Below are 27,611 nucleotides of genomic sequence, written 5' to 3'. Positions count from 1 at the left end.
AGTTGATTCTTTACAACTTTCATCCATATCAAAAACATTTGTTTGTAGCACAAATTTTTTCAACTTCTCAAAAGCTTTCTCCATACCCATCAAACTTTTTTTCTTCAACCTAGTAACAACTAAAAATTTCCAATATCATGAAAAAAAAAAAGTTTGAGATAAATAAACTAATGTATATAAATATAGTATAAAAATGTACCTTATGCCCTTCTTCTTGTTGTTCATGAACTTTTGCATCTTGTTTATCACCATCTTTTACATTTCTCATATCATTATCTTTATGATCACTTGTTCTCTCATCTTTCTCAACCACCTTCATTTTTTCATCATTTTCATTTTCCGCACCATTATTTTGCTCCATATCCACACTTTGCCCAATTTTTATAATCCATATCGTGACCTATAATTTATCCATAAACTTTATTATAATTGCACCATCACATAAACAAATAAGCTTTTCAGTTAGTAAATGTATCTTACTTTTCGATCATCATAACCTCCAAGTGTTTTGATTTTACGTTTCATCCTAGAAACCTCATCATCTCCCCATTCATTTATACGAGGGCTATATGCATTAAAATGTAAGTTCATACCCTTCTTTGTGGAAATGTGGTCTAGGTAGAAAATCTGCAAGAAATAAATTCCAAGATAATTATAGAGTTGAATATATCACAAACTCTGTTATTGTTAAAAATATCATAATATATCAACTTTGTTAAAAGTGTATTACCATTAGAAAAAATAAACATCCAGAAATCCCACTGCTTCATTTCTTGGATTTAAAGTCGTTTATGCCTCGTACAAGGAATAAGAATACTATTTGGGCCCAATTTATCTTCTTTATTGATGCGGTGTCTTGAAGGAGATGGAGGAAGGAAGACTTGACACTAACTTTCATCGTTGGACATAACAAGGCACCCAAAAAAAATAATACAAAACGAATTTTAAATTCATCCCCACATTCCTTTTCTTGCCGTATTTGGTTTTCTAACATCAACAATGACAATTTTCCCTTCCCATCACAATACATGTTGTATAAATCATTCCATTTACTTGTGCATTGATTAGACAAGTTATTTGATAACTCTTGTTGAAGTTTGAGTTTTATTTCTTTAATGTTCCATGTGGGCAGATCAACCTCTTTAATGTTACTTCATTCATGTAGTATTTTTTAAATACTTAATAATATAGTGAACGATAACTAATGTTTGTTAGAGATGTTTTCAATATAGACAATCCCCATGTCCATTTTGCCGAACGTGGAGGATTCACATTCCTTGAGTATACTTGAGTCTCTAGTTGTTGCTTATGTGTTTGATGTTTCATTGGACAAAAGGTGTGTAAACCAATTATTTTGAATATTCTTTATGTATGTCATGTTTTAAAAGTTATACTTATTAAATATCTTATATTTTGTAGTGAACTTCTTGTTAATTTTCAATATGAGCATGCAAATCGAGCAAACTTCTTGACTTTAGGGCCTAGACAAGAATTACTCGATGTGGTGAGTAATACAAGGATAAACCCAATTCTTATTAATTCTATTACATAATTAACATTGTTAACTTTTTTGTGTTTCATTTTTAGATCATAAATGTATTTGCATGCAAACTTAATAATTTTGAGAACAAATTCAAAGGAATATGGCCTACCAGATGCTACTTACCCACCACATTTGCGGTATGTTCATCCATTATATTTCTTATTAAAGAAAAAAAATAAACCTAATAAATATTGTGATATATATATGTTTTTTTTTTTTTGCATAGCAAATAATCTTACATGGTGGTAGAAAATTGGCAACTGCTACCAAGATGTTCACACATATTATCAAACACATGGATGAAATGAATGATTGTGATAAGGTACATATATGAAGTTGTATTCATATCATAGTTGTAAATAATTATCAATGCTAAAATGTATGTTTTGTTTAGATATACATCCCGATGCACGATACATGTCCGGATCATTGGTATTTGTGTGTTATAAATCTTCATCAACGTATTATTCATATATTGGATTCATTACCATCAATAGAAAGGGATGACATTCGAACTTCATCTGTGAGAACTGTGGTATGTCTTATATTTTAATGAATTTTATTACTTTTTAATGTTAGTTGTTAAATAGCATGTTTTATTTTGCTAAAAGATATAACGATATGAATATTAGGTTGAAGAGTGTGCACATTTTTTTAATCTCAATGGGCATCTAAAGAATTTATCAAGTGTTCCCATTGAAAGACCTACATGGGTAGATGTGCAAGCCAATGGGTAAGCAAGCATAATTGTTTCTTCAAATATAATTTGTTCAAGATAATATTTCTATGTACTAACTAGATAAATGTTTACTCATTTTATTTGTTAGGTGGGATTGTGGAGTCCATGTCATTAATCATATGCGAAGATCCGATTTCATGGACTCAAGTTCAACCCCTTCCCATTGGGACTCTACAGCTATAATACACAAATTGGCAATCGAATTACTTCTTGATGATGAAAATAGTGAGAAAGCTATAATATTAGATAAAGTTCAGAATCATGCAAAAATAAAGAGAAGAAGAGTATAGAATACAATCAAGAGTTGATTTTTTTTTGTACATAATTTTTTGCATTGTAGTACAACTCATTGGTTATGATATGTAGAACTTGATCCCGAAATTCCGGATGTAACGTGGTTCATGGTGACCTACATTGAAAATATTTACAGTTATACATAATATTTTGAAAGAAAATCCATATGATTAAATACTAAATGTTTAGGAACTTCTGTCAATATATAGATATATGATATGTGGTGTAAATAATTTATTTTATGACTCTTACTTGGTTTGTGAAGTAATTTAGTGGATGTAACCCGAGCCATGAATCATATAAGCTTGTTTCTGGACCATTCTGAAATGTGCCAAGTGTTGTTTGTAATATGATTTAATTTTTCAATTACTCTAATAAGTAATATTTTTCACATCATTATAAAAATTACTTAAAAAATGTTAAACTTACATTTTGAGAAAATTCATTTGTCTCGTGTCTTGATCCACCTTCCATGTTGTGATTTAGTAATGAAGGCATGTCCCCCTGTATTAATATAAAGAATTCAATTTTTTTATTTCAAGCCATTTAACCAAATAAAAATAACTATAAAGTGAATAATTAATGAATTTAGTGAATGTGTGTTTGAACATACCATATCTTTAATTGAATCTTCAATGTTGATAAATGCATTGTGAGTGTTGACGAACTCTGGGCATTTTCGAACAGTGTGTCGTACTTTCTTACATTTCCCACAATGCCTTGGTTTCTTAAATTTGTCTTTTAAGTTACCCGGATTACCTTTCGCCTTCACAATGATAGGATCTCGAACATGGTGTTTTGTAGCTTTCAAATCTTCTCGTTCACTTTCTTCCGCTGAATTTTTACAAAGTTCTTCCATTCGACAAGTGAGTCTTTGTATTTCACATCTAGCCTCTTTAAAAGCTTTTTCCGATTGAGATGCAAAATAAGACATCCGTGAGCACATAGAGCTGAGTGCACCATATCGTATGATGTTAGTCGCATCACCTTGACTTTCATTGTCATGATGAACTTGGACCGTTTCCTTTGCTAACTTAGACCACCTTTTCATAATACAACTCTCAGGTATTGCTTCAAGGTGTTCTATCTTCATTACAACAATCATGTGGGGACATGGAAAACCAACTGACTCAAACATCATACAAGTACATTTCATAGACCGACCACTATTACCATAACATACTTTCCAAATCTTGTCAGGGCTTCTAAACTTGGTCAATATATGGACACGATAACCTCCATGATTTTCTGTATTGACAGGGAAAAACAATTCTGCATTCTTCATCTCATCCCTAAATTTTAGAAAAGATTGCCTTGTGAAAACAGTCCCTGCATATTTCTCAAGTGCATAGAGTTTGGTTGTTAGAACAGTTGAAGAATGGTGTGTCCCAAACTCTGCCTTTACCTCATTATGACGAATACATGAGAGTGCTCTATCAAAATGCTTGACAAACTCAAACAGCTTCAAACGAGTTTTAAGGAAACGATTCAAGTATGCATTCATGCTCTCACACCTTTGTGTGCTTTTCATACTAGCAAAGAAATGCCCCCTTAAATAAGCCTCTGCCCATCTAGAACGCTTAGCATATATATCTGTCACCCACTTATGTCCATGAAGATTAAACATCCAACATGTCATTCCATGCACATTAATATTCTTCAACGGTGCCTTCCATGAACATGCACTTAGAAAAATGATTAGTAAAATCTTTGACATGGACATTAGTGAATGCATTGCGTTGAATATGCCAAGCACATAATCGATGACAAGAGTCTGGAAATATCCTCTTAATGGCTTTACGCATTGCTTTATCCCCATCAGTAATAACATAAAGAGGCTTCTTGTTATTCATTGCATCCAAAAAAGTCTCCAAGACCCAATTATAAGTGCTAACACTCTCATCTACAAATAATGCACATCCAAACACTATAGTTTGGTGGTGATGGTTAATGCCAACTAGTATGACCAACGGTTTTTTATAAGCATTAGTCTGATAAGTTGTATCAAATGCTAACACATCTCCAAAACAACTGTAATCTAATTTACTTGTAGAATCTGCCCAAAACAGGTTTGCTAGACGGTTGTCTTCATCAACATTGTACTTGTAATAAAATGATGGATCCATTTCAGACTTTCCACACAAATAAGACAAAGCACCCTCTGTATCACCATCTCTTAGATGAACTCTACGATCAGCATCAACATGGTTATATAGATTTTTTTTTGTGAAGCCAACATTGTTATATCCACTTGATTGTTGCACTATGTAATCTATGATTTGGCTAGTTCCCAGGCCAACACCTCGTATTGCATTCAATTGAGCCTTATCTGCATTTTTAATGACCCTATGGGATCGAAGGAATTGGGTATTTTTTTGTTCCACCAAAGGATGATTATGATCAGCCATAAACTCTTTCACAACCCACTTGTTCATTTGTTTGTTAAACCCAATCCAAAATATTGCCTCACAGCCAACTCGAGTTACTACCTTAGGTTCTCATTTTTTATTTTCATTCTCTAAACACACTTTATGTCGATATCCTTCTTTCGAGCAAACCCACTTACGAGATACTATATTTTGATTTTTATCTCGTTTCACATCATCCTTTCTAACACTGAATCCGACAACTTTAGCAAATAAATTATAAAATTCTTCTGCCTCATCTACTAAGCTAAACTTCATCTTCCATACATCTTCAACAGTTAAATCATTAAAAATATTTTCTGAAACTAGAATGACCTCTTCATTACACTCAGTTTTAATAATGCTATCATATTGGTAATCAAAGTCTTCATCATTCAAATCAATGATAAATTCATTTCCTTTGCCTTTGTCCATCGTATCTTTGAAGAAACTAAAATATAAAAGAGAGTGTAGTTAGAAAATTACATTATCTAGTTCGTACCTATCTTAGAAAGTGTGTACTCTCTTAAAAAGTTTGTACCCTGTTTTAGAAAGTTCGTACCCTATCTTACAAAGTTCGTACCCTTTCTTAGAAAGTTCGTACCCTGTCTTAGAAAGTTGGTACCCTGTATAAGAAAGTTCGTACCCTGTATCAGAAAGTTCGTACCCTCTTTTAGAAAGTTCGTACCATCTCTTAGAAAGTTCGTACCCTCTCTTAGAAAGTTCGTACAATTTCTTAGAAAGTTCGTACCCTGTCTTAAAAAGTTCGTACCATCTCTTAGAAAGTTCCTACTCTCTCTTAGAAAGTTCGTGCCCTGTCTTAGAAAGTTCACACCATCTCTTACAAAGTTCGTACCCTCTTTTAGAAACTTCGTACCCTGTCTTAGAAAGTTCGTACCCTCTCTTAGAAAGTTCATACCCTCTTTTACAAAGTTCGTACCATGTATTACAAAGTTCGTACCCTCTCTTAGAAAGTTCATACCCTCTTTTACAAAGTTCGTACCATGTATTACAAAGTTCGTACCCTCTCTTAGAAAGTTCGTACCCTGTCTTAGAAAGTTCGTACCCTGTCTTAGAAAGTTCGTACCCTGTCTTAGAAAGTCCATACCATCTCTTACAAAGTTCGTACCCTTTCTTAGAAAGTTCGTACACTCTCTTAGAAAGTTCGTACCCTGTCTTAGAAAGTTCGTACCCTCTCTTAGAAAGTTCGTACCCTCTCTTAGAAAGTTCGTACCCTCTCTTAGAAAGTCCGTACCCTCTCTTAGAAAGTTCGTACCCACTCTTAGAAAGTTCATACCTTGACCCTATCTTAGAAAGTTTGTATCATGTCTGAGAAAGTTCGTACCCTCTCTTAGAAAGTTCGTACACTCTCTTAGAAAGTTTATACCCTGTCTTAGAAAGTTCATACCCTCTTTTGGAAACTTTGCACATTCTTTTATAAAGTTCGTACCATGTCTTAGAAAGTTTGTACCATTTCTTAGAAAGTTCGTACCCTTTCTTATAAAGTCCCTACCCTCCCTTAGAAAGTTCGTACTCTGTCTTAAAATGTTCGTACCCTCTCTTAGAAAGTTTGTACCATCTCTTAGAAAGTCCGTATCATCTCTTAGAAAGTTCGTACCATCTCTTAGAAAGTTCGTACACTGTCTTAAAAAGTTCGTACCCTCTCTTAAAAAGTTCGTACCCTCTCTTAGAAAGTTTGTACCCTCTCTTAGAAAGTTCGTACCCTCTTTTATAAAGTTCGTACCCTATCTTAAAAAGTTTGTACCCTATCTTAGAAAGTTTGTACCATTTCTTAGAAAGTTCGTACCCTGTCTTAAAAAGTTCGTACCATCTCTTAGAAAGTCCATACCATCTCTTAGAAAGTCCGTACCATCTCTTAGAAAGTCCGTACCATCTCTTAGAAAGTTCGTACCCTATCTTAGAAAGTTTGTACCCTCTCTTAGAAAGTTCGTACCCTCTCTTAGAAAGATCGTACCATCTCTTAGAAAGTTCGTACCATGTCTTAGAAAGTTTGTATTTTCTCTTAGAAAGTTCGTACTTTGTCTTAGAAAGTTTGTATCTTCTCTTGGAAAGTTCGTACTCTGTCTTAGAAAGTTCGTACCATGTCCTAGAAAGTTCGTACACTATCTTAGAAAGTTCGTACCATCTCTTAGAAAGTTCATACCCTGTCTTAAAAAGTTCGTACCTTCTCTTAAAAAGTCCTCACCCTCTCTTAGAAAGATCGTACCCTCTCTTAGAAAGATCGTACCATCTCTTAGAAAGATCGTACCATCTCTTAGAAAGTTCGTACACTGTCTTAGAAAGTTCGTACCCTGTCTTAGAAAGTTCGTACCATCTCTTAAAAAGTTCCTACCATCTCTTAGAAAGTTCGTACCCTCTTTTAGAAAATTTGTACCCTATCTTAAAAAGTTTGTACCATCTCTTAGAAAGTTTGTACCCTCTCTTAGAAAGTTCTTACCCTCTCTTAGAAAGTTCGTACCCTTTCTTAGAAAGTTCGCACTCCTTCTTAGAAAGTTTGTACTCCCTATTAGAAAGTTCGTACTCCCTCTTAGAAAGTTCGTACATTGTCTTAGAAAGTTCGTACCCTATCTTAGAAAGTTTGTACCATCTCTTACAAAGTTCGTACCATTTCTTAGAAAGTTCGTACCCTGTCTTAGAAAGTCCGTACCTTGTCTTAGAAAGTTTGTACTATGTCTTAGAAAGTTTGTACCATCTCTTAGAAAGTTCGTACCCTCTCTTAGAAAGTTCGTACACTCTCTTAGAAAGTTCATACCCTCTCTTAGAAAGTTCGTACCCTCTCTTAGAAAGTTCGTACCCTCTCTTAGAAAGTTCTTACCCTGTCTTGGAAAGTTCGTACCCTGTTTTACAAAGTTCGTACTCTCTCTGAGAAAGTTTGTACCCTCTCTTAGAAAGTTCGTACCCTTTCTTAGAAAGTTCGTACCATCTCTTAGAAAGTTCGTACCATCTCTTACAAAATATTGATGACAATTTCATAACAAATGACTAAATGCTCTGAATTTGATTAATAATAACTCATAAAAAAATTAAAAAATCTAGATGTTATAAATCATTACACATTTAAATGTCTTTTAACATGACATTTGTTCCTACAATAGTTACATGTAAATGGAAAAAAAAAATCGAATGTTACCTTTTAACACTTGTAATCACTTGACATCCTTTGAGACATATAAAGCTTCATCTTCAAATTTAATCTATGAACAAAAAAAATAAAATTTATATAAAAATATTAATAACAATTTGATAACAAAATTTTATAATAAACTCATAAAAAATTATAAAATCGTTATTTAACATCACATTTCTTCCTACAGTAATTATATTTGGATAAAAAATATCAAATATTACCTTTGACACTTGTAATCACTTGAAATCCTTCATCTTCTTCATATAATACAAATTTTAAATTTTCTCTCTCAAAAAGTTTTAAACTTGATCTTGAAATTTGATTCATCAAAATACATCTTACATATTTTGTAATTTGGTAGTTGAAATTATTTAATTTTCATATTAAATTACTATCCATTTTTTTATATGTGAATAATGAGAGTATAAGAGTAGTTGGTAGGATTTTCCTTTTTTAGATAGAGTTAGGTAATGCATTAAATAATAAATTATATTTGATATTTAATAATAAATTATAAAAAAGTTGTAATATTATATATATATGAAATGCATGTGATTATTTCTCACCAACAAGTCATCTTTATTGATTTGATAAGTTTTTATAAATTTTTTAATAATATGTACTTTACACATGTCATCTTTTTATTGGGGTCAAATGTGGGTAGTTACCCCCAAAATGAAGAGTGGGTACCAAATAACAACCCCTTTTTATATGATTGTGAGAGGGATTGTTCTTTGGTACCCACTCTTCATTTTGGAGGTACCTACCCACTTTTGATCTCAATAATAAAATGACATGTGTAAAGTACATATCATTAAAAAATTTATAAAAACTTATCAAATTGGGAAAGATGACTTGTTGGTGAGAAATAATCACATGCATTTCATATATATCTAAATATTACAACTTTTTTTATAATTTATTATTAAATATCAAATATAATTTGTTATTTAATGCATTACCTAACTCTATCTAAAAAAAGAAAATCCTACCAACTACTCCTATACTCTAATTATTCATATATAAAAAAAAAGATAGTAATTTAATATGAAAATTAAATAATTTCAACTACCAGATTACAAAATATGTAAGATGTATTTTGATTAATCAAATTTCAAGATCAAGATTATAACTTTTTGAGAGAGAAAATTTAAAATTTGTATTATATGAAGAAGATGAAGGATTTCAAGTGATTACAAGTGTCAAATGTAATATTTGATATTTTTTTTATCCAAATATAATTGTTGTAGGAAGAAATGTGATGTTAAATAACGATTTTTAGAATTTTTTATAAAATTTTGTTATCAAATTGTTATTAATATTTTTATATAATTTTTTTTTTTGTTCATGGATTAAATTTGAAGATGAAGCTTTATATGCCTTGAAGAAGACATTATATGAAGGATGTTAAGTGATTAGAAGTGTTAAAATGTAACATTTGATTTTTTTTTTTCCCATTTACATATAACTATTGTAGGTAGAAATGTCATGTTAAATGACATTTAAATATGTAATGATTTATAACATCTAGATTTTTTAATTTTTTTCTAAGTTATTATTAATCAAATTGAGAGCATTTAGTCATTTGTTATGAAATTGTCATCAATATTTTGTAAGAGATGGTACGAACATTGTAAGAGATGGTACGAACATTATAAGAGAGGGTACGAACTTTGTAAGAGAGGGTACGAACTTTCTAAGAGAGGGTACGAACTTTGTAAGAGATGGTACGAACTTTCTAAGAGATGGTACGAACTTTCTAAGAGAGTGTACGAAGTTTGTAAGAGATGGTACAAACTTTGTAAGAGAGGGTACGGACTTTGTAAGACAAGGTACGAACTTTGTAAGAGAGGATACAAACTTTGTAAGAGATGGTACGAACTTTGTAAGAGAGGGTACGAATTTTGTAAGAGATGATACAAACTTTCTAAGAGAAGGTACGAACTTTCTAAGAGAATGTACGAACTTTTTAAGAGATGGTACGAACTTTCTAAGAGAGGGTACGAACTTTGCAAGAGATGGTATGAACTTTCTAAGATAGGGTACGAACTTTCTACGAGATGGTACGAATTTTGTAAGAGATGGTACGGACTTTGTAAGAGATGGTATGAACTTTCTAAGATAAGGTACGAACTTTTTAAGAAAGGGTACGAACTTTGTAAGATAGGGTACGAACTTTCTAAGAAATGGTACAAACTTTCTAAAAGAGTGTACAAACTTTGTAAGAGGTGGTACGAATTTTGTAAGATAGGGTACGAACTTTCTAAGAGAGGGTACGAGCTTTCTAAGAGAGGGTACGAACTTTCTAAGAAATGGTACAAACTTTCTAAGAGAAGGTATGAACTTTGTAAGATGGGGTACGAACTTCGTAAGAGCGTGTACGAACTTTGTAAGAGAGGATACGAACTTTGTAAGATGAGGTACGAACTTTGTAAGAGAGGGTACGAACTTTGTAAGAGAGGGTACAGACTTTTTAAGAGATGGTACGAACTTTGTGAGAGGGGATACAGACTTTGTGAGAGAAAGTACGAACTTTGTGAGAGATAGTTGATTACTACTCAAAAAGTGCTATTTGATAGCCTTTAATTAATCCTTTTTATCACTTTTGAGTAGTAGTTTAGGCCTTTTAACTCAATTGGCATGTTAAGGATCCTTTAAAGCAATTTTGATCACTTTGTGCAAGTTTTGGTGTTTTTGTTAGTATTGTGATCACCAAAGCAAGTCAAGAATGAGGAGAGCTATGAGGAATCTTGGGCAAAGCTTAGAATTCAATTGCCAAGAGTGAATCCGGATTGCAAGGAGAAAAAGCAAAGAGAATCTGTCATGGAGCATATTCTTGATGACAGTCGTAGCAGCCACTTTTGGAGCACTTTCTGAAGTCTAAATGATGCAAGCTATATACCATTTCAAAGCTCAGGAAGTCAACAATCCAATGCTTCAAACGGTGCGCGATTTGGAGTTGAAACGAAGAAGTTGCAGCCATTACAAGCCAGTCACTCTGAAGTGCTGCGGAATCAACCTTTTGTTGCGAGAATTTCGCAACACTTTTGTACAGTAAGGTGTTTCTCCTTCTGACGATGCACGAACCATGCCGCGAGAAGGGAGCTGGAAACTTCAAGATGGAAGCCAACTTTGCAGCCTGGTGAAGACAGCTTGGTCTTGCGAAATAATTTCGCAGCCCTCTTGGGTGTCTGCGAAATTTCGCAGGCACCACTTTTCTCCTGCGAAATGGCTCCTGAAGCCTCCCGAAGCTTGCTACCGACATTGGGAGATATTTTCCATTAGATTTTTGTTGTCTAAATCCCAAAATACTCCTTGTAAACCACCAATTACATGATTCCTTAGTTTTTAAGTTAGTAAAAAGACCAAATATCTTTGTAAGAATTAGTTTTATATTAGTTTGATATAAATACCTCTCGGGAGCCTGTTCTCAGAGAGGAGTTCTTTCTGTAACCATTTGGTAAGGAAGTAAAGTATTTTCTTTCTACTGTCTTACCTTCTCACTTTGTATTTTCATTTTATTTCTAAGTTATGAATTCTCTGAGGAGTTTTCCCCAGAGAATGAGTAACTAAACCTCCAATTCCTTGGAGCTAAGGTTGCCGGGGAAGGTTCCAAGTGCAAAAATGCAAAGCTCTGTGGTTTTAGCTAGTAATGAAGAGGAAGTGAAATCCTTTAGTGATTTCAATGTTTTTAGTTAACTTAAAACACTTTGGAGTCACCTGGGCCAACACTTGGTAAGGCAAGTGATTTCCAACCGTGGAAATGCACTAGTTTACCCCTTGCGAGCATCTGGTAGGTGACTTCAAGGTAGGATTTTCCGGAATTACCAACACTTGGTAAGCTTTTGGACTCCTAGGAGACATCCATTAGTTATCTCTTGCGAGTTTGTGAAGGGAAGTCCAAGGTTAAAGATCACCTTGAATGGTAAGTGCTCGTGAGAGGCATGAACCATTGCAAGTTGCATCAGTGAGAGAATTAAAGTGAAATCTAATTGAAGGAGTCTCTGTACATCACCGGTTAGAGACTTGACTCTAAGTTGAATCTCTAATGCGAGGAAATGAACCATCTGACCGGAGCTATGTCTTTTGCATGAGGAACCACCCCAGTGAACCTAAATCTCCAAGGAATACTTTTCTTCCTAAATTATTCCAAACTTCTGTTAAGTTAGTTAGTTTAAATCTCAACCTTTACCAATCAAAGTTTGTGTTTTATTTCTTAAACTAACCGTGAAATGAAACAAAACCAATTCACTTGGAATTGGTATCCTTGATTGCTTGCAAATCATTCCCAGTGAACGATCCTTAGAGCCACTATACTATAGTAGCTTTGTATTTGCTACCCTAGTGTATGGTGTTATAGGTATAAATTTTGTTGATCACTTCCTCAATCAAGGAGCACCAGCTGAACACAAATCAGCTGAGACACCAATTGGGCATGAGTCAAATGGCGCCGTTGCCGGGGAGTGAGTGTCAAGTTCATTGTGATACCATTTTTGAGCACTTGTGATTTTCATCACAAGTTGGTAAAGTTTCTTTCACTTCACTAATTTTCATTCTTTCTTTGTTTATTTACAATCTAAGTTTATCTTTTTAAATTTTAGTCTAGTTTAATTTTGCTATTGTAGTCCTCTGTTTTTTGTGTCCTCTGTTTTCATTTTTTATTTGCAGCTAAATACTAGTTGTGTATGCCAAAGTGGATACGAGACATTGGAGGAAGGCTTGTTAAGTGTGATACACCTCAGAAAGGAGAATTTGAAGTAATCTTGAATATCATGGAGGCTGCACCTGAAGATCAGCATAGTCACCAAGGTCGTCAAGACAATCTCAATGAATTCAGATCAATGAGGGACCGTATGCATCCACCTCGTATGAGTGCACCATCATGTATAGTGCCCCCTACAGAGCAGCTAGTGATCAGACCATATCTTGTTCCACTTCTACCAACTTTCCATGGGATGGAAAGTGAGAATCCGTATGCACACATCAAGGAATTTGAAGATGTTTGTAATACATTCCAAGAGGGAGGAGCTTCAATTGACTTGATGAGGCTTAAGTTATTTCCTTTTACTTTAAAGGATAAGGCCAAAATTTGGCTTAATTCTTTAAGGCCTAGGAGTATCCGCTCTTGGACTGATTTACAAGCTGAGTTCCTCAAGAAATTTTTTCCTACTCATAGAACAAATGGCTTGAAAAGGCAAATTTCAAACTTCTCAGCTAAAGAGAATGAGAAATTCTATGAGTGTTGGGAGAGATACATGGAAGCTATAAATGCTTGTCCTCACCATGGCTTTGATACTTGGCTATTGGTGAGCTATTTTTATGATGGTATGTCCTCCTCAATGAAGCAACTCCTCGAGACAATGTGTGGAGGAGATTTCATGAGCAAAAATCCAGAGGAAGCTATGGATTTCTTGAGCTATGTAGCTGATGTTTCAAGGGGATGGGATGAACCAACCAAAGGAGAAGTGGGAAAGATGAAGTCTCAGTTGAATGCTTATAATGCAAAAGCTGGGATGTATAATTTGAAAGAAGATGATGACATGAAAGCAAAGTTGGCAGCTATGACAAGAAGATTGGAGGAGCTGGAGCTGAAAAGAATGCATGAAGTGCAAGCTGTTGCTGAAGCACCAGTGCAAGTGAAGCTGTGTCCCAATTGTCAATCATTTGAACATTTGGTGGAGGAGTGCCCTGCAATTTCAGCTGAAAGGGAAATGTATAGAGATCAAGCAAATGTTGTTGGACAATTCAGGCCTAATAACAATGCTCCTTATGGAAATACCTACAATTCAAGTTGGAGGAATCATCCAAATTTCTCATGGAAGGCCAGAGCAACTCAATACCAACAGCCGGATCCACCATCTCAGCAATCTTCAAGTATTGAACAAATAATAGCTAATCTCAGCAAGGTAGTGGGAGATTTTGTGGGAAAGCAAGAAGCCACCAATGCTCGAGTGGATCAAAGAATGGACAGAGTTGATCAAAGAATGGACAGAATGGAGAGTATGTTGAACAAAAGAATGGATGGAATGCAAAATGATATGAATCAAAAATTTGATAACATCCAATATTCAATCTCCAGGCTTACAAATTTGAATACACTGCAAGAAAAGGGAAGATTTCCTTCTCAACCTAACCAAAATCCCAAAGGTGTCCATGAAGTGGAAAGTCATGAGGGAGAATCATCACAGGTGAAAGATGTCAAAGCCTTGATCACTCTAAGGAGTGGTAAGAAAATTGAGCAGCCAACACCTAAGCCACATGTTGAGAAAGAAGAAGAGATAAAGAAAGGGAAGGAAATGGAAGATAAAGAGAGTGAGATCAGTGAAGAAAAGAAGGAATCTGATTCAACAATCAAAGCAATTCCAGAGAAAGAGCTTCTGAAGGAAGAAATGCTGAAGAAATCAACTTCTCCACCTTTTCCTCAAGCATTACATGGGAAAAAGGGGGTTAGAAATGCAGCTGAAATCCTAGAAGTATTGAGACAAGTGAAAGTTAATATTCCACTGCTGGATATGATTAAACAAGTTCCAACGTATGCAAAATTCCTAAAGGACTTGTGTACTATCAAAAGAGGGTTGACTGTAAACAAGAAAGCCTTCTTGACTGAGCAAGTAAGTGCAATCTTACAGTGTAAGTCTCCTTTGAAGTACAAAGACCCTGGAAGTCCTACCATTTCAGTCATGATTGGAGGAAAGGTAGTGGAGAAAGCCTTGCTAGACTTGGGAGCAAGTGTGAATTTGCTTCCATACTCTGTCTACAAGCAACTAGGCCTTGGAGAGTTGAAGCCAACAGCAATCACTTTATCTTTGGCAGATAGATCAGTGAAAATTCCAAGAGGAGTAATTGAGGATGTATTGGTTCAAGTGGATAATTTCTACTATCCTGTAGATTTTGTTGTTCTTGATACTGATCCAACTGTAAAGGAAGCTAATTTAGTTCCTATCATCCTTGGAAGGCCATTTCTTGCAACTTCAAATGCAATCATCAACTGTAGAAATGGGCTTATGCAACTCACTTTTGGTAATATGACCCTGGATCTCAATATTTTCTATATGTCTAAAAAGCAAATCACTCCAGAAGAAGAAGAAGGACCAGAAGAGCTATGTATAATTGATACTTTGGTGGAGGAGCACTGCAATCAGCATATGCAAGACAAGTTGAGTGAAAGTCTTGAGGATATTGAGGAAGGTTTTTCTGAATCTCCTATTGGGCTTGCTACTCTACAAAGTTGGAGGAAGATAGAAGGAATTCTACCTCTGTTCAATGAAGAAGAGGAGGCAGCTGTTGAAGAAGAAATTCCAAAACTCAATCTGAAGCCTTTACCTGTGGAGCTGAAATATACATATCTTGAAGCAAATAATCAATGTCCTGTTGTGATATCTTCATCTCTGACCAGTCATCAAGAGAATTGTTTAATGGAAGTTCTTAGGAGGTGTAAGAAGGCAATAGGATGGCAAATATCTGATTTGAAAGGCATTAGTCCTTTAGTTTGTACTCATCATATATATATGGAGGAGGAAGCAAAGCCAATTCGTCAATTTCAAAGAAGGTTGAATCCTCATCTACAAGAGGTGGTGCGAGCTGAGGTGCTGAAGCTACTTCAAGCAGGAATCATTTACCCTATATCTGATAGCCCTTGGGTGAGTCCTACTCAAGTGGTACCAAAGAAGTCAGGGATCACAGTGATTCAAAATGAAAAAGGGGAAGAAATTACTACACGCCTCACTTCAGGTTGGAGGGTGTGTATTGATTATAGAAAGCTGAATGCTGTCACCAGGAAGGATCATTTTCCATTGCCATTTATTGACCAAGTGCTGGAGAGAGTCTCTGGACATCCATTTTATTGTTTCTTGGATGGGTATTCAGGGTATTTTCAGATTGAAATTGATTTGGCAGATCAGGAAAAGACCACCTTTACATGTCCATTTGGAACATTTGCTTATAGAAGAATGCCTTTTGGGTTATGCAATGCACCTGCTACATTTCAAAGATGCATGTTGAGTATTTTCAGTGATATGGTGGAGAGAATTATGGAAGTTTTCATGGATGACATCACCGTATATGGAGGTACATTTGAGGAGTGCTTGGTTAATTTGGAAGCAGTTCTTCATAGATGCATTGAAAAAGATTTGGTGCTGAATTGGGAAAAATGCCATTTTATGGTACGTCAAGGAATTGTCCTTGGCCATATCATCTCTGAAAGAGGCATTGAAGTTGATAAAGCAAAGGTGGAGCTTATTGCCAAATTACCATCTCCAACAACTGTGAAAGGAGTAAGGCAGTTCCTTGGCCATGCAGGGTTCTATAGGAGGTTTATAAAAGGTTTTTCAAGTCTTTCAAAACCTCTTTGTGAGCTGTTAGCTAAGGATACTAAGTTTATATGGGATGAAAGGTGTCAGCATAGCTTTGATCAACTGAAGAAGTTTTTAACAACAACTCCAATAGTGAGAGCCCCTAACTGGCAGTTACCTTTTGAACTGATGTGTGATGCCAGTGACTTTGCTATAGGAGCTGTGCTTGGCCAAAGAGAAGATGGGAAGCCCTATGTGATTTACTATGCAAGTAAAACACTAAATGAAGCTCAGAGGAACTACACAACTACAGAGAAAGAATTGTTAGCTGTGGTATTTGCTTTGGACAAATTTCGAGCTTATTTAGTGGGGTCTTTCATCATTGTCTTTACTGACCATTCAGCCTTGAAGTATTTATTGACAAAGCAAGATGCAAAAGCAAGGTTGATTAGATGGATTCTTTTGTTACAAGAATTCGATCTTCAAATCAAAGATAAGAAAGGAGTGGAGAATGTAGTAGCTGACCACTTGTCAAGGTTAGTTATAGCACATAATTCCCATCCCTTGCCTATCAATGATGATTTTCCTGAAGAATCACTCATGTTCCTAGTGAAAACTCCTTGGTATGCTCATATTGCTAATTATTTAGTAACTGGTGAAATTCCAAGTGAGTGGAATGCACAGGACAAGAAGCACTTCTTCGCCAAAATTCATGCTTATTATTGGGAAGAACCCTTTCTCTTTAAGTATTGTGCAGATCAGATTATTAGAAAGTGTGTCCCTGAAGATGAGCAGCAAGGGATTCTATCTCATTGTCATGAGAATGCATGTGGAGGCCACTTTGCCTCTCAGAAAACAGCCATGAAGGTATTGCAGTCAGGGTTTACTTGGCCCTCTCTTTTCAAAGATGCCCATATCATGTGTAGGAATTGTGATAGATGCCAAAGGCTTGGAAAGCTAACAAAAAGAAATCAAATGCCTATGAACCCCATTCTAATAGTAGAGTTATTTGATGTTTGGGGCATTGACTTCATGGGACCTTTCCCAATGTCTTTTGGTAATTCTTACATCTTGGTGGGGGTGGATTATGTTTCTAAATGGGTTGAGGCAATCCCCTGTAAGCAAAATGATCACAAGGTGGTTCTCAAGTTTCTTAAAGAGAACATTTTCTCAAGATTTGGGGTGCCCAAGTCCATAATCAGTGATGGAGGAGCTCATTTTTGCAACAAACCTTTTGAAGCTCTGTTATCCAAGTATGGAGTGAAGCATAAGGTGGCCACACCTTATCATCCTCAGACTTCCGGGCAAGTTGAGCTAGCTAACAGGGAAATAAAGAACATCTTGATGAAAGTGGTGAATTCCAACAGAAAAGATTGGTCTATTAGGCTTCATGATTCATTGTGGGCATATAGAACAGCTTATAAGACTATTCTAGGGATGTCTCCCTATCGTCTTGTCTATGGTAAAGCATGCCATCTCCCTGTGGAAGTTGAATACAAGGCTTGGTGGGCCATAAAGAAGCTGAACATGGATTTGATCAAGGCCGGAGAAAAGAGATTTCTAGACCTTAATGAGATGGAGGAATTAAGAAATAATGCTTATATCAATTCCAAAGTTGCAAAACAGAGGATGAAGAAGTGGCATGATCAACTCATCTCCAACAAGGAATTTCAGGAAGGGCAAAAAGTTTTGATGTATGACACAAGGCTCCATATTTTTCCTGGGAAGCTCAAGTCAAGGTGGATTGGTCCATTTGTTATTCACCAAGTATATTCCAATGGAGTGGTGGACTTATTGAATTCCAATGGCAAGGATAGCTTTCGAGTCAATGGATATCGTCTTAAGCCGTTCATGGAGTCATTCAAATCAGAAAAGGAGGCAATCAACCTCCTTGAACCTCAAAAAGCCTAAGTGAAATGGGTTTGCTGGACGTGGTTTAACCACAGTCCAAAATTTTTGTAAATTTTGTAAATTTTCAAGTTGTTTCCATGCTTTTGATTTTAGTTTTTGATCTTAAATCATGTTTTTAGGTGTGTTTTAATCGTTTTAAATGATCCCAGGTGGAAGAAATTTCAAGGAAATTGAAAAGAAAAAAAATCGGGCCGAAATTGGAGCCGAAACAGAGCAAAAACAGGGGAAAAACAGAGCTCTGCGAAATTTCGCAGGGTGAAGGAAACTTCTGCGAAATTGGCATTTTGCTGCCAACCCATTCCGCAGCACTGTAGAAGCCTCTGCAGAGTATTTCGCAATTGCGAAAGTGGTTTTGGCACACGAGTGCCACTTCGCAGCACAGTGACATCAATTTCGCAGCTGCGAAACTCACTGCGAAGTTGCTGCGAAAATGGCAAGTTGCTGCGAAATTGGCGTTTTGTTGCGAAACGTAATCTGACCCCTGGGCTTCCGTTTTTCCTATTTATACCGGTCAAAAGTGCTGCGAAAAGGGTTTCAAAAATCAGAGCACCATTCTCGCAGCCCCTTCGTCTTCTTCACCAAGCCACGCCGTTCGCTTTTCCGGTCGTCTTCTCCGTTTAGCAGCGCCGGCCAAAGATCGATAGCCCGAAATGGCACGAACGCGAGGAGCAAAATCTTCATCCCCTTCAAGCCGCAAAAGGAGTCTGCGAAAGGAGCCAAGTCCAGGTTCTGTTCCAGAACCTGCTCCAAAGCCTTCGCCGTCGAGACCAAATCCTCCTCCAGTGAAGCCGGCGCCACCAAAGCCGCCGGCAAGGCGATATTTAACAAGATCAGGTGGTCAGCCATTGAAGAAGAAGCCCAGGGTTGAGAGCTCTGAACCAATTGATTTGACTGAGCAATCCCCTGAGAAATCCCCAAATCCTTCACCGGTTCAAACTCCAGTGCCGTCACCGGTTCCCTCACCAATTCCCTCACCTGAAGCAACTCCAATTTCATCGCCGGTACCATCTCCGGCACCCCAAGAAAAAGCTCAGGAGCCTCCAGCGCCAATTCCAGAGCCCCAAATTGCAGCTGAAGCACCTCTGGAAGAAGTGATCCGAAGGCCATTGCTCCCCCAGCCCCCAATCGAAGGAAACTTGGATTGTCGAACACGGGCATTCCATTCTGAATTGAGCTTCGACTTAGCAGCATTCAGAGTGAGGCCAGAGCTTGCCCAATCCTTCCAGCTGCTGAGGAGATATCATATGGAGCATCTGCTAGCTCCAAGGGATTTTTTCTATCCCCGGGTAGTTACGGACTTCTACCAGACCATGACAACCAAAGAAGTAAGAAATCCAACTCTGATCCATTTCATAATTGATGGAAGGCATGGTATTTTGGGAGCAAGACACATTGCTGAAGCTCTGCAAATTCCTTTTGAGCCAACCCAATTCGACAATTTTAAAGCTTGGATAAATCCAACTGAGTTAGAGATGGTTAGCACCCTGTCCAGAGGAGCTGCAAATCGGTCACACCTGTTGAGGGGGGAGCTACCTCCAGTGATGTTTTTGATTGATGCCTTTTTGAGGCATAATATCTATCCCCTGCAGCATTGGACCCAAAGAAGGGGAGTTCTCTTGGAAGCGCTATACAAGATGTCTGAAGGATTCTTCTTTGGGCCTCATCATCTGATCATGGCAGCCCTTTTATACTTTGAGGAAAAGGTTCACAAGAAGAAGCTTCAAAGAGCAGATTGCATTCCACTCCTCTTCCCACGGCTGCTATGCCAAGTTTTGGAACATCTTGGATACCCCTCTGAGCCTCAGCAGGAAAGAAAGAGAATATGTCGTGATCCATTTACCCTTGATAAATGGAATAATATGACGGCCTACAAAATTGATCAGCCTGGGCAGCCTCAGCCAGCAGCAAGGAGAGCCTCCCCAAGACATGCACCTGAAGGTATAACACTTGCTACTCCTGCCATCCCTCGAGCTTCACCAGCTGCACCTGCTCCATCACAGCCATCCACATCAGCTGAGCCGAGGATGGCCATCCCTATATCCGAATATCGAGAGCTGTGCCGAGCATTGGAGACTCTTACAGCTTCCCAGAGCAATCTTGCTCAGGAGTTGGCAGCCATCAAAGCATGCCAGGAGCAGATGTTAGCCTCTCAGGCTCAACAAGCTGCCATCCTAAGGCAGCTTCAAGTCCATTTCGATCTGCCACAAGCTGTAGAGCCCTCCATTCCTACTCCACCAGAGCCACACTCTCAGCCTTCAGAGTCTCATCCTCCAGAGCCCGAAGCCTCAGCTGATCCACCTACTGAGGAGGCAGATCCTTCTGCTTAGCACCATCACCCCACTCATCAGACATTATATATATTTGCTGTTTATGTTTTTATGCATGTTTGTTTTGTTTTAGTTAAAATGAAATCCCAGTATTTTGGTACTATATATGGGATTCCTTGTGTTACTTGTCTTTTGCATTGTAATCAAATGAATTCAAAGTAATACAAGTTGACTATTTCTTGTTAAAAGTTAGCATTAAATTCTCCTTATTTCCTTTTCTCACATATTCTATTCTTTTTGAAACATGTGGTTTTCCCCAATCAATATTCGAATTTGATATCAGCATGGAGGTACCACTTCCTCCCTTTTATTACAGTCACTCAAATCACATTGAGGACAATGCTCAGTTCGGTTGGGGGGTATGAGGAAGGAAGTAGTCTAAACCTTTTTGGTATTGCAATTATTGGTTAATTAGTTGTAGATTTTACTTTTATTTTACTTTTTACTAGTGTTACTCTATTCTCCATGAATTTTGAGGAAAAATTTTCAAAATTAAACCAAGAGAAATTGAACTGTTGTTTTTCACTTGACTTAGAGTATGGATTATGCTTACTAAAGTGGTTCAATTGTTGAAACTTCTACTGAAATTGAATTGAGTTCTTCTACTTTAAGCTATCCACACACTGTGCACATTAGTTTCCGATTATAAGATGAAAAGCTATTTCCCTCTTGCCTTAGGATAATTTTGAGACTTGGTATATTTGACCTCATTTGATAAAAATTGAAACACCTTGCAAAAGGCCAATGAGCCTTTGAAATAAAGAAAGTTGTTTGCTTGCCTTGAAACCCGAGCAAGGTCTGAGGGGTATATGGTGAAAATCTTTTAAGCCTGGTGCCCTAAGCCTTAATTGGTTGGGAGACACCGACCTCAATGCTCGTTACAAGGGTGAATAGGTAGAGTTAGCATATGGTAGATGCTTGGGTATTAGAAATTCATTCTTAAAAGTCCGGGGAAAAATCCGAGGAGTTAGTGGTTGAAAGATCCTTAAAACTTGGTGCCCTAAACCTTAATTGGTTGGGAGTCATCGATGGACCCCCATTACATGGACAAGTCAGAAAGAGTACCCCATAAAGCTACCCTGAAAAAAAAAAAAAAAAAAAAAAAAAAATGAAAGTGTGTTCTTTTCTTATTGATTTTGGTCAGTTTGCTAAAGTGTTGAAAAGAGATAGGTTGGGGGGTGAGACTAGTTTAGCATATTATTCTCGGAACCTAAGGAACCAATACACATAGATTTTTGTGGAAGATTGAAGTTTAATTCTTTGAAAGTGGAAATGATTTTAAAACTTCAGTTTGCATAATGCACTCCCTTGATTGACAGTGTTTAGCATAAGTGTTATGACTCTTGTTGAGATTTGGGTTTGTATTTCTTTAATGATTCATGTGAGAAATAGATCATCATGCCACTTGAAAATTATTTTCCTTTAGCATGATGTTGTAAATTTTAGATTAGTTTGCTATTTATTTTCATTTTTCTCTCCTATATTGCTAAGGGACTAGCAATATGTCGGTTGGGGGGAGTGATTACTACTCAAAAAGTGCTATTTGATAGCCTTTAATTAATCCTTTTTATCACTTTTGAGTAGTAGTTTAGGCCTTTTAACTCAATTGGCATGTTAAGGATCCTTTAAAGCAATTTTGATCACTTTGTGCAAGTTTTGGTGTTTTTGTTAGTATTGTGATCACCAAAGCAAGTCAAGAATGAGGAGAGCTATGAGGAATCTTGGGCAAAGCTTAGAATTCAATTGCCAAGAGTGAACCCGGATTGCAAGGAGAAAAAGCAAAGAGAATCTGTCATGGAGCATATTCTTGATGACAGTCGTAGCAGCCACTTTTGGAGCACTTTCTGAAGTCTAAATGATGCAAGCTATATACCATTTCAAAGCTCAGGAAGTCAACAATCCAATGCTTCAAACGGTGCGCGATTTGGAGTTGAAACGAAGAAGTTGCAGCCATTACAAGCCAGTCACTCTGAAGTGCTGCGGAATCAACCTTTTGTTGCGAGAATTTCGCAACACTTTTGTACAGTAAGGTGTTTCTCCTTCTGACGATGCACGAACCATGCCGCGAGAAGGGAGCTGGAAACTTCAAGATGGAAGCCAACTTTGCAGCCTGGTGAAGACAGCTTGGTCTTGCGAAATAATTTCGCAGCCCTCTTGGGTGTCTGCGAAATTTCGCAGGCACCACTTTTCTCCTGCGAAATGGCTCCTGAAGCCTCCCGAAGCTTGCTACCGACATTGGGAGATATTTTCCATTAGATTTTTGTTGTCTAAATCCCAAAATACTCCTTGTAAACCACCAATTACATGATTCCTTAGTTTTTAAGTTAGTAAAAAGACCAAATATCTTTGTAAGAATTAGTTTTATATTAGTTTGATATAAATACCTCTCGGGAGCCTGTTCTCAGAGAGGAGTTCTTTCTGTAACCATTTGGTAAGGAAGTAAAGTATTTTCTTTCTACTGTCTTACCTTCTCACTTTGTATTTTCATTTTATTTCTAAGTTATGAATTCTCTGAGGAGTTTTCCCCAGAGAATGAGTAACTAAACCTCCAATTCCTTGGAGCTAAGGTTGCCGGGGAAGGTTCCAAGTGCAAAAATGCAAAGCTCTGTGGTTTTAGCTAGTAATGAAGAGGAAGTGAAATCCTTTAGTGATTTCAATGTTTTTAGTTAACTTAAAACACTTTGGAGTCACCTGGGCCAACACTTGGTAAGGCAAGTGATTTCCAACCGTGGAAATGCACTAGTTTACCCCTTGCGAGCCTCTGGTAGGTGACTTCAAGGTAGGATTTTCCGGAATTACCAACACTTGGTAAGCTTTTGGACTCCTAGGAGACATCCATTAGTTATCTCTTGCGAGTTTGTGAAGGGAAGTCCAAGGTTAAAGATCACCTTGAATGGTAAGTGCTCGTGAGAGGCATGAACCATTGCAAGTTGCATCAGTGAGAGAATTAAAGTGAAATCTAATTGAAGGAGTCTCTGTACATCACCGGTTAGAGACTTGACTCTAAGTTGAATCTCTAATGCGAGGAAATGAACCATCTGACCGGAGCTATGTCTTTTGCATGAGGAACCACCCCAGTGAACCTAAATCTCCAAGGAATACTTTTCTTCCTAAATTATTCCAAACTTCTGTTAAGTTAGTTAGTTTAAATCTCAACCTTTACCAATCAAAGTTTGTGTTTTATTTCTTAAACTAACCGTGAAATGAAACAAAACCAATTCACTTGGAATTGGTATCCTTGATTGCTTGCAAATCATTCCCAGTGAACGATCCTTAGAGCCACTATACTATAGTAGCTTTGTATTTGCTACCCTAGTGTATGGTGTTATAGGTATAAATTTTGTTGATCACTTCCTCAATCAAGGAGCACCAGCTGAACACAAATCAGCTGAGACACCAATTGGGCATGAGTCAATAGTACGAACTTTGTGAAAGAGGGTACAAACTTTGTGAAAGGGGGTACAAACTTTGTGAGAATGGGTACGAACTTTGTGAGAAATGGTACAAAATTTGTAAGAAATGGCACGACCATTGTAAGATGGGGTACGAACTTTGTGAGATGGGGTACAAACTTGGTGTAAATTGTAAAATTTATTTTGGAAAAAATGGATTTTAATTTACCAATTTTAAAAATATAAAAAAACCTCAATTTTTATAAATTACTTTTATCTTCATTTATTTATAAATATATGTCCTTTTTCATAAGTCGGATAATTATTTCTTAAAATACTCTTTTACTTGATAATATTAAATAAAATTATCAAAAAAATAATTTATCATTTTAATTTGATAAAAGTATCTTACAAATAAATATATTATAATTTTTTTTATTATATACTATGATTTACAAATCATTTTGAAAAAAATTCTCCAAAATCCTTAAGTGATAAATAAAATCTTTTTAATTTTCTAATTAATAATTATTTTATGTTGAATATTATATAAATCCACCCACCTATAAAAATTATGTTAATTGACATCAATAATCAAATAAGAAATTTTAAATACAATTAAAATTAAAATACTTAAAATTAAATATAATTAAAACCAAAAAACTTAAAATTTAAAAAAAATAATAATAATTCTTATTGTATTTTTAATTCTTTCTCAAATCTATATTTTTTACTAGTGTAATTTAATAAAGTGAAAGTTAAAATTTTATTTTTATATTTTTAGCTTTAAAGTTTTTTTAATTATATTTTAAAATTTTAAAATTTCTTATTTTATTAATCTCAATTCTCACGGCAAAAATAAAAATAAAAATAAAAATAGTCTAATGGTGTTATTAACCTCACATGGAAAATATCATTTTAGGAAATAATTATTTTTATTGTGAAGTGCATGTATTTTAAAATATTTTAAAATGTCAATGAAGAGCAGAAAAGCATCAGAGCACAGATGACCATGAAAATCCTAGCCATTTTTTCTTGTGCACAAATTTAATGTATTTTTTACGGTGACCAGACTCTCCAATTCCTGCAAGAACCAAAACCCATCCACAATTAGATCCAAACCTGTCAACACAAACCCATCAGTTAAAATCCAACCAGCAACACCTAATATGAGTTGAGAAACCCCTAAACTTCCCCCAATTTTGAAATTCCATTTCCAAAGTTGGATCAAAATCCTATTTTTTTCCCCTCCCCACTACACTAGAAAAAGTTTTTCTTTTTCAAAAACCCAACCCACCAAATTTCTGCAAGAATCAAATAAAAAAAAATGAAAAAGAACAAACACAATCAGCATCATGAATAGTAAACCAAATGGAAAAATAGATCTTGATGGACTCGTTCCAACAAAAAGTAAGTCAAAATAAGAAAGTTCATTGCCATCAAAGAGAGAACATTTAATAATACAGTAAATCGGTGACAAATATGAGAAGGAAAACGAGACTAAAATGTGAAGACTATGAAACCATGAATTGCAAGCAAAAATCAGTTGAAAGGTGACTCATTTCCTAGTCTGGGAACTTCCCACAAACCCAACTTGTTAAAACCTCCACACCACCAGCAAAACCATATCAAACTCCCATCTCTGCAAGCATCCCATATTTTTCTCCACAATATGTTTACTTCCCTCATTTTCCCACACCAGAGGTTTCCTAAGAAAACCCAACCCGTAAAATGATAGGTCCCTGTCAGAACACAATGAAAAACACAGGATACTTGACTTTCTTTGGGTGAAAGACAACCACAAGTTTGAATAAAAATCTTTTTTTTTTTGTTTCAGCTCCACATAAACTCTTTAAATAAGGTTTCTGCAAAACTGACTCCTAGACTTCAGCTATGCAAGACCATGACTTAGCTATTATTTAGGAAACGACTAACCACCTAACCACCTATGACTATGACCAAGCAATAAAACAAAATAAAACAAATTCAAGACAATCATTTAGAAAAGACCAATTCAATCCTAAACTAAAAACTTGGGATTTTTCTTGGGAATCCTAGAGGACCTTCTCGGTGTATCAATACTCCCCCCCATAAGTGGAACCTTGTCCTCAAGGTTCAGTGTACAAAATTGATGCTTGAGCATCTGCGTATCTTCCTAGGTAGCATCTTCTACAGGCAAATTCTTCTACTGCACCAAGCTTTCTTCAATGAACTTGGTACCACGCTTGATCCATCTTGTATTGACTACCTTCTCTGGTGTAACTTGAAGCTGCCCTTCATCAGAAATTGGTGGCAGATCAACAAGCGCAGGCAGAGAAGTTCCCACATACTTCTTTAAGAGAGAAACATGAAACACCGGATGAATCTTAGCTTCAGGTGGTAAACTGAGACGATATGCTACCTTGCCCAACTTTTGCTCAACTGGAAATGGACCATAGAAACGATTAGCAAGTTTTTGATGGGCACGTTTGAACACAGAATGCTGGCGGTAAGGATGCAATTTAAGTAGCACCAGATCTCCGATTTGAAACTCCACTTCTCTTCTCTTTTGATCAGCCACATGTTTCATTCTAGTGGCAGCCAACTCTAAATTCGTTTTCAATTGCTGCAATACTTCATCCCGTGTAAGGAGACTTTGATCGACCTCATTAACACGTGACAACCCATCTGCATAATGAGGAATTGATGGAGGAAGGCGACCATATAAGGCTTGAAATGGTGTCATCCCGGTTGAACAATGATAGGTGGTGTTATACCAATATTCTGCCCATGATAGATAGCTAAACCATTTTCGAGGCCATTGATGGACAAAACATCTCAGATACTGTTCTAGACAACGGTTCACCACCTCCGTTTGTCCATCCGTCTGAGGATGGTAAGCTGAACTTAGCTTCAACTGAGTACCCGACATGGTAAAAAACTCCTGCCAAAATTTGCTTACAAAAATGGGGTCTCGATCACTAATGATGGACTTTGGCATCCCACGAAGTTTAATAATATTTTCCACAAATTTTTCAGCAATCATTTTCGCAGAGAAATGATGAGATAAAGCAATGAAATGAGCATACTTGCTAAGTCTATCCACCACCACCATGATACTATCCTTGCCCTGTGAAGATGGCAATCCATCGATAAAATCTAAGGAGATGTCATCCCAAACTAAACAAGGAATTGGGAGGGGTTGGAGCAATCCAGCTGGTGCTAGTGTCTCAGATTTAGTCTTTTGGTAGGTTGCACATTGTTGAATGTAATCTTGGATATTTTTGTACATAGAAGGCCAATAAAACTGCTAAGCTAGTCTCTTGAAAGTTCTTAAAACTCCAGAATGTCCAGCCACCTTACTGTCATGAAACTCCTGGAGCAACTGACCCCGCAATGCAGTGGAAACCACCACCCTTTGTTTGTAAAAACACAGTCCATTCTTTACTACATAATGGCCTGTAGGATCATGTGCTGCCTGCTGGAATATTTTTTTCATATACAAATCAGTTGCTGCTGCCTTTCGAATGTCATCCCATAAAGAAACCTGTGAAATAAATATTGGGTTGAGGAGAGGGCTAT

The sequence above is a fragment of the Vitis vinifera genome, chromosome 4 (assembly GCF_030704535.1).
Source record: "Vitis vinifera cultivar Pinot Noir 40024 chromosome 4, ASM3070453v1".
NCBI lineage: Eukaryota > Viridiplantae > Streptophyta > Magnoliopsida > Vitales > Vitaceae > Vitis > Vitis vinifera.
Note: the sequence above shows the minus strand (reverse complement) of the source record.